Raw genomic sequence first — 14,310 nt, forward strand, 5'->3', positions numbered from 1 at the left:
TACATGCTATTATTAACATTGGCCAAAATACACAAAATCTACGAAAATGGTTGCTAGATAGTGTGATAGGTCTCCGATGAGCTTTCAACCGGTTGAGCTTATGGTAATCTATAAAACAAAGGAAAGTAACTACATTAGCAACTAGTGCTTAGTAAGCTTGTATAAACTTGAACATAACTTACCATTTCATTTATATAATTAATAGATTAAGAATAAATCATTACCAATGCCATAAGCTTAGTATAAGCCTATACAACATCATCAAACTCACAAGTTAGTACACTTGTTCATGATACAAATGAATTCAACCATAAAATAAGTTGATTTTCATATGTAAATACATCATTTAGCTCATAAATATTTTCATAAGAACATGTTGCATTCCATTTGCATACTTACCATTTCATTCCCTTTTCTTACTTGTTGAACCATCTAGAATTACATCGGATACTCAGGAAAGCTCACACATAATGTGGCTTTACATATAACTGTAACATTTCGTTTGCATCATTGCTCACACGAGTTGTGAAATGGGCTTGGCCACACGAGCTAGGGTCAGAATGTTAGCTACATGATGCTACTCACACGAAATGTGGAGAATTCACAACAAATGCAGGACGTCAACCATCGGCAGGACATTCAAGACCAACACCTGAAACATGAAATTCCTAATGACATGTCATTTGTATCCTAAGAATTTTTAAGGTTCAACTGGGATTCGTTATTCGTGAATTCATCATAGCATTGATACATTTATATTCAAATTCACTTATATTAAAACAACATAGTAAATAGTTAATTTAGCTAACACTAAAACAATCATAGTCTGTACGAACTTACCTCGATAACTACAGTTGTAGTGGTAGATTCAAACTAAAACAAAACTTTAGCCTTTCCTTGATTTAAGTTCGATTGTGGTTTATCTTGATCTCGATAACTAGGGTCGTAGTAGTAGAGTCAAACTAATCCAAAGCTTTAGCTTTTCCTTGATTTAAGTCTGATTGTGGTTTATCTTAATCTAAATAAATAATTTCATTCAATTAAGTACTTATTTATTCAATTTAATCTATAGTTCATATTTATGCGAAATTAGAAAATTACTCCTAATACTTTGACTCTTCACAATTTAGTCCTTAAGCTCATAACTTAAAATCTGACCATTTTAACCTAAATCCATATTAAAGAAAGTTACAAGGGACCTTGAAACAATCCATAATTACCAATTTACAACAAAACCCATGAATTTATACTTTTAACAATTTAATCCCTATTTCCAAATTCATAAAAAATCACTTAACAAAACATTTTTATTTTACAACAAGGATTAATAATCAATAAACTATCATCAAAACACACTCAAAAACATCCATGGCAAGTCCCTCAACCTTTAACAATTTTGCAAATTAACCCCTAGGCTAGCTAGATTAAGCTAAAACAAATTCAAAAACATAAAAATCATTAAAAACGAGGCTTGAATACATACCATGCAAGGGAGAATAAAAAATGGATGAATCGATTTGAAGAAAAAAATATGAGAAAGATGATGATTTCAGCCTTTTCATTTTGATTTTATTTACCAATTTACCAATTTACCCTTATTACTAATAAAAAATTTCAATAAAACCTTGTCCATGCACATCCACTAACTCTTTAAATGGTATATTTACCATTCAAGTCCATTAGTTTAAAGTTTCATAGCTATTTGATCCCTTTAACTAATAGAACTCAACTTTTACACCTTTTACGATTTAGTCATTTTCACCTAAATAACTATTTAAACTTTAAAATTTCTTAACGAAATTTTAATACGACCTTAATATAATCCGGTAAACATTGAATAAATAATAAAATAATAATTCACTCATCGAAATTGTGGTCCTAAAACCACTATTTTTGACACTACTAAAAATGGGCTATTACAACTCTCCCCCTAAAGGAGTTTTCGTCTCTGAAAATCTTACCAGAAAATAGGTTCAAGTATTACACTTTCATAGCTTCTTTTGGTTCCTAGGTTGCTTCTTCAACTTCTTAGTTGTCAGAGAGCTTTAACCAAAGGTATACGTTTATTTCTTAACTCTTTAACTTCCTGAGCTAAGATTCTGATCAATTATTCACTGTATGACATATCTGGCTGAATGTCAACATCTATAGGTGAAATCACATGTGAAGGGTCTAATTGATACCCTCGTAACATTGATGTAACACCCCTTACCCATGTCCGACACCGAATTAGGGTACAAGGCATTACCGGGCTTAAACTTACACATTCATGCAAAAACCAGGCCATAAAATCTCCTTTAATTTAAAACCTTTCAAACATGTGCAAATTGTATCTTATTTGGGTCTACGACACCCAAAACACTCATCGAAATTGATTCGGGACTAAACCAAGAAGTTTGAAAAGTTTTAGGAAAATTTAGAAAATTTTCCCATGAAACAGGGTCACATGCCCGTATGGACATATGGATACGCCTATGTGCCTTTGGCACGCCTGTGTCCTCAGGTCGTGTAACTCTCTATTTATGACATCAGCATGCATATCGAACCACATAGCCGGGCCACACACCCGTGTCTCCAGGCTGTGTCCTTCACACGGTTGAGACACACAGCCGTGTCTCAGCCCGTGTGGGTAAGACTTAGGGTATTTTCCAAGCCTCCATGTTACCCATAATCTCTTACAACCTTATGCACATCAAAATCACAAATCATGGCTTCATTTTAGTGATTAAATACTCTTTATTAAGACATATCCTTAACATTAACATGTCCTTATACAAGTAATGCATCTACTCATGCAATACGAAGTCTAGATTCCTTATTTCACATTCATAAGACTTGTCATTTTGATGACCACTTTTACCATTATACTATGGTTACTAACTTATCCATCAAGCACTCATGTTCAATCAATTGTTCATAGAGCATACATCCAACACACATGTCATAATACTAACCATGCATGGAAAACAAACATAATCACATTACAAATATTAGACATGACATGAATAGCTAGGCTTACAAGCCATAATCAATATGAGCCACATCTCATGGCCATATACATATAATTCAATATAAGCCAACACATTTCGCAAAAGAAATATAATACATGTCAATCAACTAGATCCCTATAGATACCACTCACTTGAAATTTCTAATATATGCTTCATTATTCCAAAGGTAGCGACTTGATAGTGTGATACTGCCTCCGACGATCTCCAACCCCGAGCTAACCTAAAAACACTAAAGGAAAGGAAAGGAAGGGAGAAAGCTTTATAGCTTAGTAAGACCGTATGAAAATAATGAGCAATTTATCAACTTGCTTCTCATGGCAATACAACCCTATTTGCATTTTTACTCATGTTCCAGTCAAGCTGTTTTCTCGAGTCATAGTCACTAAATTATTTATATTTGGATCTACAGAACTACAAATTAAGTTCTGATAATTTTCTCTAAAACTAGACTCACATATATTCTTACCATAAAATTTTCAAATTTTTTGGCTCAGCCAATTAGTACAGTTTATTCTTAAAGTTACCCTTTTTCACTGTCTGATAGTTCTGATCCCTTTTCACTAAAAAATAATTATCTCATAATACGGGACTCAGATGATGTTTTTGTTTATTTATCTTGAAAATAGAATCATTAGGAATACTAATAATATAAATTATAACTCATAAATATTTTTGTAAAATTTTCAATGATTTTCTCAAATCAAAACAAGGGATTTTGAAGTGATTCTGACTCTATCTCACAACAATTTAAATATTTCATAATATGAAACTCTTTTGCTTACACAGTTTCTATTATGTTAAACTAGACTCATTAGGCTTTAATTTTATATTTTATTCAGCCTATAAATAAATTTTCACAATTTTTGGTGGATTTTCAAAGTCAGACTATGGTTGCTGTCCAAAACTATTTTAGTGTAAATTAACGATACTAAGTTTATCACACAATATTAATTCATTTTCACCACATTGGTAAGGTTACATATTCATACATCATAAGTATAGACCTATAATCACAAGGTCATCACAAAATCATTCTCATAAGCATGAATTACCTATTTACATCTTCACTAAATGTGCGTCATAAACTGAAATCATTTCTCATTAGCTTGGCATACATACCTGTGTTACTCAACATGCTCATATTCATTCCTTACTAATCATATAACAGGAATTGAATTCATATCTCATCAATTTCATGTAAATACCTGTACCACTCACAATATGGTCATAACCTTTCTCATTTAGCTTAAACCGTAACTCTCACCGTTGAACCATTTGAAAAGCTATCAGATATTCACTAAGCCTCAAACATAGGGTATAATGCCGATGCCATGTACCAGACATGGTCTTACATTGACTATCGAATTCAAGGCTGACATCATGTACCAGACATGGTCTTACACTAGTTCTCACATATCCGTGTAAATGCCATGTCCAGGCATGGTCTTACACTGACACATCTCGTAGCTGATGCATGTCCCAGACATGTCTTACACTGGATTACATCTCGAGGCCGATGCATGTCCTACACATGTCTTATTCAGGAACACAAATAACCCGAATGTCATGGCATGAATATTCAAATTGTTTCTTAAGGTTGAAACGGGAATTATACTATCTCAATATTCATCAAACATAATCATTTCCACAACCAAGCAATTCAGTCAACACATAAATGTTATTTACATTTGACATCACTTTATCATATACAATATCATCAACCTAAACTTTAATACAATCATAGAAAGATGAATTTTCAAGTATAATAACAATGGCATAAATATCATGCTCATTTAATCACACGGACTTACCTCAAATGCAATTTCGGCTAATTATTCTCCTTTTTGTCTTTAACCACACACTTTCTCGATTTAAGCCCAAATCTCGATTTTCTTGATCTAACATGATGGAATTCACTCGTTTAATCACTAAATAAATTTGGACAATCAAAATTCACATTTTGGGCAAAATGATTATTTTGCCCCTAGACTTTCACAAAATGACCATTTTACCTTTAGGCCCAAAAATCAATTTTTATCGAATTTCCTTATTAGCCAAGCCTAACCGACCAATTATTACTCTTATGACAACCCAAAATTTCCACTATTTCACACAATTACAACCTATTTTATAACTTTTACAAAATGGCCCTTTTAGGTGTTTTCCATGAAAATCCTTTCACAAAAGTTGTTTATTACACAACCAAGACTTGTTTTCTTCCATAAAAATTCAGAAAAAAACATAAATCCTTTCATGGAAAATCCCTATACTATCAACCATTTCACAAAATAGTCCCCCCATAGCTAGTTCATGCTACAAGGGTTCCAAAAGTACAAAATTATCAAAAAATAGGCATCTAAATCACTTACTTGTAAGGGATATAAGTTGCTTAAATTTTTGAGCTTTCAAAACCCCTTCTTTGCTGGTATTTTCAGTGGGGAAGAAGAAAGATTAAAAGATGACAATAATTTTTTTCTTTTTGTTTTATTTTATTACCAAAAAGTCACTTAATGCACATCAACTTTGACTTTTCAACCTTTTTTTGTCTCCTTGATCAGCCACTAACATATCTATGGTCTATTTACTCAATAAAGACCCTAATTTAATGTTTTATAGCTATTTGACACCTTTAGCTAGCAAAACAAAACTTTTGCCCTTTACGCGATTTAGTCCTTTTTTCGCAATTAAGCATGAAATCGCTAAAATTATTTCACCAAAATTTTCATGCACTCATATGATCATGCTATAACATATAAAATATCATTAAAAATAGTTTCTTCGGCCCCTGAATAGTGGTTCTGAAACCACTGTTTCGACTAGGCCCAAAATCAACCTGTTACAATTGATACATGAAATAGGTTATGTATTTTCTCTAAAACTGATGGTAAAGCCAAATGATAAGCCATTAGTCCAATTCTTTTGACGATCTCATACAAACCGATGAATCGTGGTCTATGCTTCCCTTTTCAGCCAAAACGATGAAATTTTCTCCAAGGTGATACTTTTAATAATACTTTGTCGCTGACTTGAAATTCTATATCTTCTTTTTTCAAATCCGCATAAGATTTTTGACGATCAGAAGCAGCTTTTTAACTATCACATATTACTTTGACCTTTTCTTTAGTTCTCAAATCAAATCAACACCGAATGGCTTTTTCTCACTCAACTTAGTCTAGTATAATGAAGTTTGACATTTTCGACTATACAAAGCTTCGTACGACGCTATTTTAATGCTCCCTTGATAACTATTTTTATAAGCAAACTCAACTAACAAAGGAAATTTCTCCCAGCTACCTTCGAACTCTAAAATACAACATCGGAGCATATCATAGAGTACCTAAATTACTCGTTCAGACTGACCATCGGTCTGTGGATGAAACACTATAATGAAATGTAGTTGAGTGCCCAGAGCTTCGTGTAACTTACTCTAAAGTCGAGAAGTAAACCATGGATCCCTATTAGAGATAATAGACACCAGCATACCATGCAGTTTAACAATCTCAGAAACGTATAATTCTGCCAACTTTTCAAGTGAAGAATCCGTATGTACTGGAATGGAATGTGCAAATTTATTCAAATGATCCACAATAACCCAAATAACATCTTTCTTCCGCATAGAAAAAGGCAATCCCAATACAAAATCCGTTGTAACTCGTTCCATTTATACTTTAGAATCATTACATGTTGTAATAGTCTAGAAGGTGCCTGATGCTTAGCTTTGACTTGCTGACAGATCAAATATTTTGTTACGACCATGTGTTTCGATAAATTACTGCTGTGAGTTCCTGTAAAATCTTCTGAATAATACCAAAATTACTCGAAACACATATTATGTTTTGAAAATATAGACTACTGTCAAAAGTAACATGAAATTCTGAATTAGGTGTTGAATCAATCTGTTTCTGCTTGGTAATCAATGCAGAATCACTTTTGTGAGTTTTGCATATCTGTTGCAGAAACACCGGTCTAGCTTTTAATTTTGCTACAATGGAACCATCATCAATCAATGTCAATTGAGTATTCAAAGCTCATAAAACAAATAAAGATTTTCTACTTAAAGCATCAACAACAACATTAGCTTTTTCGGATGGTAATCAATGATCAAATCATAATCTTTTAGCTGTTCCAACCATCTATATTGTATCAAATTTAGTTCTTTCTGTGTCATTAAATATTTCAAGCTTTTATGATCCGTGAAGATATGACTTTTTTCTTTGTACAAATGGTGTCGCCAGATCTTTAAAGCAAATAGAATAGCTGCAAGCTCTAAATTATCAATCTTATGCAAACTTGAACTAGTGACTCATTACTGATATTTTTAGCTCGAATTTGATCAACCCAAGTTGGTTTAACCTGTAACTGAGATAGTAGGCTCCCATCCTTGAACAAACTCAGACGAGAAAACACCACTCTCCAATTAGTCATCGCTCTATGGCTAAGAAAATCGACCACTATATTAGCCTTACCTGGATGGTACTCTATCGCGTAATCAAAATCCTTAAGCAACTCAACCCATCTACGCTACCTAAGATTTAACTCATTCTGAGTTAACTAATATTTGATGTTGTTGTGGTCAGTGTATATAATACACCTCTCCCCATATAGGTAGCGTCTCCAAATATTCAAAGTAGAAACGACAATCAACTACAGCCAATTCTAGATCATGTGTAAGATAGCTAACTTCGTGCGACTTCAACTGTCAAGATGCATATGCTACAATTTTACAATCCTGCATCAGGACACATGCCAGACCAATGTACAATGCATCCCTTTACACGACAAACTCCCTACACGACTCAGGCTGAACCAATAGAGGGGCTTGTGTCAAAATAGACTTAAGCTTTTTGATGCTTGACTGTTACTCGCCATACCAAACAAAAAGGGTATTTTTACACAATAGTTTAGTCAGGGGGACACAATCAGTTGAAATCCCTTGACAAACCTCTAATAGTAACCTAGTAATCCTAGGAAACTCTGAAGCTCAGGCGCATTCTTCGGTTGTTTCCACTCGACTACAACCTTAATCTTCTTAGGGTTGATTCAGATACCTTCAGTAGTCACAATTGTTAGAGTATACCTAAAGACCAATTATGAGATGATTGTAATCACATATTCATTCTACCCTGTTTATTAATAAAAAGACATTGCCATTGTTATTTCAGTTTCACTTTTTGTATGTGTAAAATAAACTGATTTATAATAATGTCCTGAGAATAATATGATTATTTTTAAAAGGTCTTTAGTCAAGTATTATTTTTGGCTTGGACAACAATAATGCATTAAGGCTAATATGTAGTTGATTGATGACAAAAGTGTTGTCATTGAAATAGGCATGTCAAAATCAATACATGAGTATATGTTAGAGAATGACGTATTGGACTGACCTGCTATGAGTATGTTTCTTGGGTTATTATATAATAGTCACAACATTACTCATAGTGATAACTATGTATACGATCCTTATACTTGAGATCAATATTGTCCCAACATAGTGAGTCATATATTTTGATACAGTCAAACGTCTACTATAACAGGATGTACTATAAAGACTGATGTTGGGTGTGCCACAATCTATATAGTGGGATATGATTCATCAATATATGATTTGTTCTTCCTACATAATGGGAGCATTATCTTAGTCCACTTGATAGAGTGAGACTAGAAATGCATGGTCATGCTCAAATAAGTTAATATGAGATATTACACTTATTTGCTTATTGTAGTCTACTTCGGGTATCAAGAAACATGAGATTTGACTCTGCAAGTGTGACTATTCCATAACTTGTGTCCAATCAAGATATAAAGGACAAAAGGATATAATACATGAAAAATTTATCACAGAAAGGTTATGTCGGACCACGAATTCTTGTAACTTGGGTAGTGATGATGCATTGCTAGATGCCACTCATTACTTGTAACGTTAGAAGTGTTCTAGTATTACTACCAATGTTACAGGAGCCTACAAGGTTGCTCCTTATGGTTGAAATGAACAAAATCAAAACATAATTGGTATAAATTTAACTGTCACGAGAATTATATTAATTATTGAATTAATTTAATTTGACAGTTAAATAATAGACACAATAAATGTACAATTTTATTGTATAAGAATAGAAAACATAGTTAAAATAAATGTATGAATTTGATTCATATAAAATATTAATTATGTATTATTTACCGAAATTATTAAATAAAGTGTTATATTAATTTCGGTCAAAAATAAAATATATGGAAATTAATATCTTTTTGGAAAGAATATTATATTATGATATTTTCATATATCTATTTTCTAGCACCAAAAAGAGGTGATTTTGGTTTTAATATGAATATTAAATAAAAGGGAATTATAAAACCCTAAGGTGAAAGTGTGTTACCAATATATTAACCACGAAAAAGAAAAGAAACAGAGGTCTAACAGCTGCATCTTTTTCAGAAAACTCTCTAAGATGTTTAGAGAGAGTTTTTGTTTATTCATTCGTAACTGGGTGGACTATGCATAGACCGGGATGACTTTTTTACTGCTTTGGATCGGCAGCGTGTGAATGGGATTAAAATAGTAGTTGTTCCTTCATATTTTTTTTATTTTGAAAGGTATATTTTCAAACCTTTCTTTCCTGATTCGTTCCTCATGCATGGATTCCTAGTTTGGATTGCCGAAATATTTTTTCCACTGTGCCATGGGGCACTCTGGTGACCCAACAACATGCCCCAGAATGGAAACCTCCTGCAACCAAGACTCAAACATGCTAAACTTAGCATACAATAGTTTTTCACGGAATATTTGTAGAATAAGACGAAGATGGTCGTTGTGCTCAGTCTCAATCATTGAATAAATTTGTATGTCATCAATGAAAACTACTACAAACTGATCCAAATACCACTAAAATACTCAATTCATTAAATCCATAAATACAGTCGAGGTATTCATCAAACCGAACGACATAACCAAGAACTCGTAATGTCCATAACGAGTCTTGAAGGTAGTTTTGTACACATCGATCTCATTAACCTTGAGTTGATGGTAACCAGAATGAAGGTCAATTTTAGAAAACAAAGATGCTCTTCGAAACTTGTAACCCTCTAACCCATATCCGTCGCTGAAATAGGGTTCTTGAGCATTACAATAAAAATGTAACTTCAAATCATTCATTTCTAATATTTCATAATCATTGAAAATGCCAATCAAATAAATGCATAACGTCCTTTTTTTAGCCCTCGAGGCCTTAGAAACACTTTAGAAATGATTTAGGACTAAATCGAAAACATTTAGAACTTCATGGAATAAGATAAAAAAATTCATACTACAGGGGTTACATGGCCATGTGGCCAGGCCGTGTGACTCACACGACTGAGACACAGGGCCGTGTCCCAACCGGTGTTTGTTCCCATGTAATTCTCTGACTTAGTTCACACGACCAAACCACACGCCCATGTGCCAGGCTGTGTAACTCTTGAAATGCAACCTTTTAAAAACTATAGGGGACACACAGTCGTGTTGCATGGCCGTGTGTCACACACGGCTGAGACACACGCCCATGTCTTAGGCTATGTGTGTAATAGCCCGTTTTTAGTCAAATTGAAACAGTGGTTTTGGGACCACGAATCTGAAGTCAAAAGAATTATTTTATTATTATTTTAATTTTTATATCATGATAATACGATTGTGTGAAAATTTCGTTAAGAAATTTTATCGTTTGAGTGTTTAATTTGATAAAAAGGTCTAAATCGCGTAAAATGTAAAACTTGTGTTCTATTAGTTAAAGGTGTCTAATAGCTTTGGAATATTAAAGTAGAGGTCCTTATGTTGTAATTAGCCCATTGTTAAATTGAGTGGACAAAGATGGACATTATTTAGATGATTTTAATGTATTATCATTAAGCTTAAAATTGTAAATTGGTTATGAAAGATTAATTAAATAAAATAAATTTGGTGCTATCATCTTCTTCATTGCCGAATTTTAAGGAGAAGAGAAGCTATTTTTTTAGGGTTTCATTCAGCCATGCTATCTTGCCCAATGAGATCAAGAAAGGTGAAATACGGATTTAGATCGGGGAAAGAATAAGGTTTTGAATTAATCGACTTAACTCGCCATTTTTACATATGAGGTAAGTTCTTATGTAATAAGCATTGTTATAATTGTATCAAATGCTTTGATATTTCATAAATTGTAAATATGACCTTGTGGATATGTTCGACGATAATTTGGCAATGAGAAATCCCTATTGAACTTTAAGAATAGATTAGGATAGGAATGACATGTCATTAGGGGTTTTGGGTGCTGGTCCGTACGTTCCACTGGTGGCTGAGTTATCTAGTATGTGTTATGGATTCTCGTCAGCTTGTGTGAGTAGCACTGTGTAGCTACGTCATGACTGTCAGCTTGTGTGAGCTGACCCGTTGATAGCTCAAAAGTGAGCATTATTGAGATATGACATTGAGATAGCTTCGACTACATATATTGGTACTTAGGGTGAGAGATTCCCGAGTATCCTGTATTATTCAAAATGGTTCAATAGGTATGTCGAAGATATGCGATGGTGAGAATAGATACGTACCAGTATAGGTATGTGCAGAAACTGCATATGCATTGATTATATGAAAGAATTGGGCTTATGGTTATATAGATGATTGAATACATATTAACATTGTGGTTAATTATTTTGTGGTATGTTGTATACATATTTTGAATGGTAAATTAAATGGTGAATTTTGCTTATTATTTTCATATGAGTTTGCTTATTATTTTCATATGAGTTTACTAAGCTTTATAGCTTACATCATTTATTTTTCTGTGTTTTATAGTGAAATGATGCTAGCTCAGATTTGGGGATCGTTAGAGATTTCATCACATTATCCTGCTATCACTTTGGTATTTTTGTGCTTAATTATTTTGAGTATATTTCATGTATAGGAGTTGTTCTTTTTAGTATATGTGTTGTGAATAAATTTTTCTTTTTAGTATATGTGTTGTGAATAAATTTAGTCATTTGAAATGGCTTGTAAATATTGAGTGTTTGGTTGTGTATATATAGCTATGAAAGTTGGCTTAACTTGGTTGGTTTGGTTGTGTATATATTTATGCTTATGGCTCTTATTATGTGCTTGATTATGGATATGTGATGCTAGTTGATATTTGGTAATTAGGGGTACTAAACGGTTGTGAATTGAATTTGGTATGTTTATGAGATTAGGCTAAATGATGCAAGGTTGAAAGTGATTGTACTGTTGATTTGAGACTATGAGTTTTTGGTATGAATTGAGTGGCGCATTTTGGTATTGATATGATTGGTATTGGTTGGTACTGAAATGGTAGGAATTATGCTTGAGTGAGGTTAGTTGAATGCCTAATTATACCATGTTTTTGTGCCAATTGGGTTGTTTTAAGTATGAGCAAATTTTGGGTGGCAAATTGGCTTCGTAAATAGCCTATTTTTGTCCACACAGGCAAAGACACAGGCGTGTGTCTCAGCCGTGTGTAATAGACGGTGATATTACACAGCCGTGCATCCCTTGGTGTTGATTTAAAAATCAAGTCAGTATTGTAACGCCCCAAATTTTTGGGAATTCTGAAAAAAAAGGTTTGTAAAATTAAAAATTCTATGTTCTGCTTGTTAAGTGTAGGTTTAATTGTGATAGTGGGCCTCTAGAAGGCCCAAGCTTAGGATAACCCGATAGTTTTAATTAATTTTAATTCCATTAGAGAAAGGGGCTCTGGTAAATTGGGCTTTGAGGAATTAATTGTGTAAAATAGATCACAAGGAAGCAAGTGGTGAAGTGGCATGTGACGCCACAGGGAAGGCTATAAGTGGCGTGTGGAAGCTAGGGAGGACCCAGGTTCAAGTCACAATGACAGCAAATCAAGGGATTAATTTTTATGATCATAAAAGGTAAGTAGTGGAACTGAAGTAAAAGTTTGTCAGGAGGAGTTCGAGTTGCTCAGGAGATTGAGTAAGGGGGGGATAAGGGAGAGGATTTAGGAGCTGATCAAGGAGGATGGTGTTGGCCGAATAGTGGACTCTTGAGGAGCAAGAGTTGGCCAGCCAAGGGTTTCTTTAGGGGGTAAATTTCGGCCAGGTCAAAAGCTAGGTATAAATTCGGCATTTGGGAGTGTTGTGCCGTTTTTCTCTTTTCTGACCATTCTTTTCCTTTCTTTTCTTTTCTTTTTTCTCTCCATCTATCTTTCTTCTCCTTTCCTCCATTGCCGAACCTTCCTACCATCTTGTTCATCTCCATTTTTCCCTTCAACCATTTCAAAACCTTCATAGCCTTTGGCCATAAAAAGCCGAAATCTCGAAAGCTTGATTCTTTTTGTGCCAATTTCTTTTAACCAAAACCACATCTCTTCTCTTCATCATTTGTGGACGATTCACCAGCCTCTAAAACCTCAAGTTTTGACGACAAGACCATAGCAAAACCCTCTCATTTTACCTTTCTAAACACAAGTTGCAAAAAGCCGAAAACCCCACATTAAAAGGGACTTGGCCGAATACTGAAGTCACTGAAAGATCGACTTTTGTTATCATCTGAGGGCTTAGATCTACATCGGGATCAAGTGGGAAACTCATTGGAATCAGTCACTAAGGAATCGGTGGTAAGTCTTCTCCAAAACTTAGTCTTCTTGCATATTTTAGGAAAAGCCGAAATCCCTAAAAGTTAGGGAGGTTGTCGATTTGGACTTGTAACCCTGAGGGGTCGTAATAACTATTTTGTTTTGGTAATAACGTGATTTAGAGGTGGTTGATCAAGGGCTTGGATAGGTGGAACGATCGGATCTTTGGAGTTAAGCATCTTTCGGCAGTAAGGTAAGAGCAATAAGGGTTTTAGGCATGTTTGGCCGAATGTGGTAGGGGACTATATACTCAATCTTATTTCGATATTTGGAGTAATATTAAGTGATTCAATTGTAGGCAGTTCGTGTGTAGATCTCGTCGAGGAAATCCCAAAACAGGTGTGTAACTGACACCCTCTCATAGGCTAGATCGGCAAAAGCCGAAAAGCCGAAATGCCGAAAAGCCGGTATTTTGGGCACTTGCGAGTGTGCGAATGCTCGTAAGACGTATGGGTAATTATTACTGGTAATAGAAAGTGATAAAACTGCAGTACACGCGATTTCGTGCGTTTTGATATTTTGGGCTTAATGGGCCAAAACTGGGTTAATGGGCCAACGGGCCCAATTCGGTAAGAACACTCGGTAAGTGTTTCTGGCTAAACGTAATGGCTACGATATGCATGGAAACCTTAGAAATAGTTAGATGCACTATTATACCCCTATGTATGCAAAATTACCATAATACCCCT

Source organism: Gossypium hirsutum, chromosome A11 (assembly GCF_007990345.1).
Source record: "Gossypium hirsutum isolate 1008001.06 chromosome A11, Gossypium_hirsutum_v2.1, whole genome shotgun sequence".
NCBI lineage: Eukaryota > Viridiplantae > Streptophyta > Magnoliopsida > Malvales > Malvaceae > Gossypium > Gossypium hirsutum.